This window comes from Chanos chanos, chromosome 4, assembly GCF_902362185.1.
Source record: "Chanos chanos chromosome 4, fChaCha1.1, whole genome shotgun sequence".
In the NCBI taxonomy this organism is placed as follows: Eukaryota; Metazoa; Chordata; class Actinopteri; order Gonorynchiformes; family Chanidae; genus Chanos; species Chanos chanos.
In genome coordinates, this window is record NC_044498.1 from 19,522,623 (window position 1) to 19,527,867 (window position 5,245).

Below are 5,245 nucleotides of genomic sequence, written 5' to 3' on the forward strand. Positions count from 1 at the left end.
TTAATCTTTCTCTAGGTTTACAATTATGATGAGAAGGCTCAGGTCTCTGTCTCTTCTTACTTCTCCTCCTTTCATTGTTAACACATCCTCCATATACTCCCTGCCAGTGGTACCCGCATAGAACCGCTCAAATTCAGTGGTCCAAAATTAAACTGTAAGCTGATGGCCTGTTTCTGACTTCTAGAAGTATTTCCCTTTGTGTCAACTTCAATTTGTACGCCATACTTTCATTCTTTTTCTGATGAAAATTCATTATCCACACAGCACTGCACAATGTTGGGAGAGCTGCTGAAACTTCACAGCACGGGGGAGGGGGGGTGGTGGGGGATGGTGGAGGGACCATCTGGTTTACCCGCCTTTCTAGGCACCCCCAATTAAACGCTTGCCAGTGCAGACACATTCATCGATATGAACCGAAATCCAAAAACGGCTATGACCTTAACAGCGATAACAATTTGGCATAATCAGCAATGTCAGTTACTCAGACTTAACGTGTTACGAACCAGGCAGTTCACACAGTGAGGAGTCACGTCTTTTGGCAGAAGTGTCCATTATGCGCAATAATGTAAGGACCTTCTCTGACCCTTAGTGTATTCATATTTCAAACTAATTATGCACGGACAGTCATTTACAGTATCTTGGCTCCAGTGTCACTTTCCTCCGAGCACATGCAGGGACTCCGCTCGGTCTGCGCTTTTTGCACAGACATATGGTGGCAGAGATATTCTAGTTTATTTTTTTATTTATTCATCTAACTTTGAGGCAATGTCTTTGTACAGCTAGAAGATTAAATTTTACAATTTGCCGCTAATTTTCTGTACTATTATAAATCTGAATATCTCTCTTTTTCTCTCTCTCTCTCCCTCTTTCTCTCTCTCTCTCTCTCTCTCTCTCTCTCTCTCAGTCATAAGTTGTTCAGGATGGTTTTGTTCAAGTTTGGCCAGATGTCAGTTATCTGACAATTTTCAGACTCATTTACAAGCCAATAAACATCAGTGTTGACAGCTCACAGAACAGGTTAAACAAAGGGAAATGTAGTGTTATTACAAACAAAAAAAAAGAGCTGTGCAATAAATTCCAATACATTTCAAAGTACACCATGGCAAACAATTCACATGTCATACATGTAACTCTGCTGATTTTCTCAAAATTACATGGACTTTCACAGGATTTTGCAACAAGAATGAATGCAGAAACGTCCTGTGCTGCATTGTACAGTCAGCACATCTTTCTGGTGGATGCGTTTTGTCTTGAATTAACGAACGGGGTTTTACATAAAAGTTCAGGAGGAGTAGTTGAATAGAGATCCATTATGCTCCCTCCTATCCAGTCACAAAGATTGAAAACCTTGCTTACTTTCTGCTCCATCAGCTTGTTTTTAAGCAATGCTCCTCCTCTCTTGACCCCCTCCTCCTCCAACCACAGATCACATGGTCTCTTCAACTGATGTCTGAGAGGCAGGGTGTTTCAAATTGGCCTCCACCTCCAAATACGCACTCTAAGCCAAACATATACAAGATGCTGTCAAGTGTTCTGGACTTCTCTTTCATGTCAGTTTATTTCTTTCGCTATAACTTCATTATATGAGCTATTTATCCAGCAGTTACCAGTTTGGACCCTTTTGTTTGGAAACACATAAACGCTAGTACGTACAAGAACATTGGACGAATGAGATGAGAGAACAGGCTCAGATGAATTGCCTCGCAGGGCAATTAAACGCACATTAAATCCATCCATAAATTAAATCCATTTACAATGATCAGTCAGGTTTATCACCCATGCACAAAAAAACATTTGTATCACATAAACTACGATGCCGAGCCAGGTTTTTCCACCAAGACATTTGACTTGAAATACGACCTCACACAAAAGCAACAGAACGCTCACTGTGCCACCTGCAAAATGTAACATGTAATTTCTGTCTGCAGTTCTCACTGTGGCTCCTATTACACCTGGAAATTCCCTGCAATCATAATATCTTAAATACCAGCTTTCAGTTCTCTTAATTACCCTTAGACTCTGAACTTGACTGGGGATCAGAAATCAAACACCCACACTCCAGGTGAGGAAAAACAAAAAGTCCCCAACCTTCATTTCCAAAGCCTTGTAACAACATTAGTGTTCGGCTCATGCTGCCTTTTGCTCAGCAACTCCAAAAGTAGAAGTTGAAAATTCAAGAGACACTGCGCTATGTATGACCGTGGTCAATTTCAATATGGATCAAATGACCTCAGGAGGTTAATTATCTTTTTGATCAAACATTAACCAAACAAACACTGTTTCCAATGGCTACCTGATTATTTTTCTATTATGTCAGCAGATACGTTTTTGCCCATAAGACATGACCTCATTTCACTGAGAGCAGTATTAGTGGAGTAGTAATCAGGACACAACAAACCAAAAGGAAATTCCACATGAGAACAGTTACTTTAGACAGTATTTATATGAGGATATCCTGACAGCAATTCAGTGACTGAATAGTTACTTTTCTAAGGTACAAATACCCCTTTCCTAATGATATGTAATAATGGTTTAACCTTGGTTAAAAGAGAAAAAAAGAGAGAGAATAAGAGAGAGAGAGAAAAAAGCACCTCAGCCAGCTAATTTCAGAACCTGTTTACAACGTTGTACCTCCATCATTTAGTAATTTGGAATTTTTATTTTGATCATCGTAATGACCGTAACATGAATAAACATGCACCTGAAATGGAAACACATTATAATGAATAATATATTGGTCATGATGAATATTAATCAACATATTAATGTAGAATATGCATGAGCCAGATGGTGACATGGGATAAAGATGGATGCTTTGAATGATGTTACTCACGCAAGTGCTTATGACAAAGAGACACTTTTCTCTGCCTCATGGTTTTTCGTTTTTTTTTTTTTGTAATGTCCTTAAAAAAGGAAAGCAAAAACAACTCTTTCCGACCCCTGGGTGGTAGAGAATGGTACTCAATGCCTCTCAATTACCTTAAAGTGCTCTTTAAAAAGCAGCTGGATGTTCACAAAATAAACTTGGCAAAGCTCCCTCTGTAATTCCCAGAGGACAATGTTCTACTTCTTTGCCAGTGCATTTATATTTTTTACTCTGTTTTTCAAATGATCAAAGATTGTTCCCCAGAGCAGTGGCAAATCATAAGCTACTGGCCAGGTACTGTTAAATAATGAGAGTATCTGTTTACAAGGCAAATGGACATACATTTACTGACAGCTACCATCCACAAAAAGACAATTCAGTTATTCAGTCATGCTTCATGCTTAATGTTTATGGCAGAGTATCTTTTATTGTAATTACCTGACAGTAACAAGTAACTTGAAAAAATAGGTTTCCACAAGATAAATTTAAAATAAATTTCCAGATTATCATTAACCGACTCAGTGGAAGGAGGAGAGTAAATCGCCCTTTCATTTTCAAGAAGAGAGCAAGCAAAGCTTTCATTAAATTACAAACCACAGTCTGTGGTGCTCAAAAAAAGAGAAGCCCTCTGTAGGCATTCTCTAAGTATCTCCATCTGCCTGGACCAGCCTATCTGAGCCCTGCTGCACAAGCCTTTCATTAAGAGATGTGGGCCTCCACCTGCACTTCACAATGGAGAGATCTGACTTTTATTACCACGCCTCATGTCAACATGGGACCGCGGGATCAAAGGTCACTGCCCTCCGGTCGTTCGGACAGGCTCTGAGCGGCCCCCTCATGGCGTTGTCATGGCGGTAGACAGAGTAACAAGTGGCGAGGGCCAGACTTAACAGACCCCAGAAGCTCATTGGATGGAGTTGAGGGAGGCAAAAAGAAAGTTTGGGCCTAGGATCCGATTACTGGACTGAATTGGCCCAGCTCATCAGGATCCAGTGACAAAAGGAACTGTGTGCAGCTGAGTGCCTCAAGGGGGTTTCTACAGGGAGCCCCTAATCCATTAATGAATTCAATTACACACACACATATACACCAGCTCGTGGTACAGCAGAATGAGGAAAGTCCAACCGCAGCAGGACTCTGGGATGACAAGAAAACAATCAGTGGTCCCCTCCTCCACTAGCTCCAGACACAGGGACAAGTCTGAACAACAGACAGCACTGCTGACATCTTTGGGAGGGTTTATACAGAAAGAAGATTTTGTGAGAGTATCGCTTTTCCGATTGTTTTTCTATGTTTAATAAATGTACACACAGAATAAGAGGCATGTTTCTGACCAAGTTAAAATTTGTAATAAAAGGAGACATCTTGTGAAATGTCAGGACCTTGGCATCCCTCGTCACATTCAAGAACGCAAACACACGTCAGTATTGAAAAAAGTCATTAACAACATCACTACAGTTGAATTCCCTTAAAATTCTCAAAATCTTCAAACTGACCATCAGCAAGGTACTCCATGGACAACTGCTAAATTCTATCTTTATTTTCTAAGACACGATCCCTTGAAATGGGCTTGAAGTTTAGAATGTCAAAGTGTATTTTCCTAGGCACTTGACCTGAACCTCTAAGACGTTCTTGGACATTTATTTTTACTTCAGCAAGTAAGGAAAATAACTTTCACTGAGCTTGCAATGGAGACGTTTGAAATTTCATGTTTTACAACTTATGACTGTGACAATAAGCTCCGCGTTTTATACCGGTTTTTGAAAACTGATTTTAAGTTGGCTTTGTGGCAACCTTTTTCTGTGGCAAAAATAGTGTGGGTCAAGTTTGGAACTGGGGTCAAAGAGCTCTAGAGGAAAACACACAATGCTGATGGTGCAGCCCACAGGAAAATAGAAAGTCCCTTTTGGTTCAGGTGAAGAACCTATGAACCTATTTATAGCAGCACTACTGCCCCCCCCCCTCCCCCGGTCGGAAGGCTGGAGGGTTAGTGTGGGATTGGAGCTAACCCCTACCCTCAGCACTCCCCAAATCCCCCTTCAGATTCACATACAGAACCGTAACCACAACCACACCCGCTGGGCAATCTCACTAGATAGCACTGCATTCACCTTGTGTCATCACCTGCAGCTGCATCCAGCTTGTTAAGTTATCGAGCTAGCTAGCTTCACAATGTCTGAAAATGACATCCATGATACCTAACCACTTTTCCCTTTGTGTTGTTTTCTCTGAAGAATTTTGTATCCTGAAGATACAAAAAAAAAAAAAAAAAAAACTCCTGAGGGACCATAAAATTTATTTTTGTGCTAGCAGGCAAAGGCCACATAAATAACATTGCCAACAGAGTTATTCTGTTGGCCAGATCTTTGTTTTATTAAG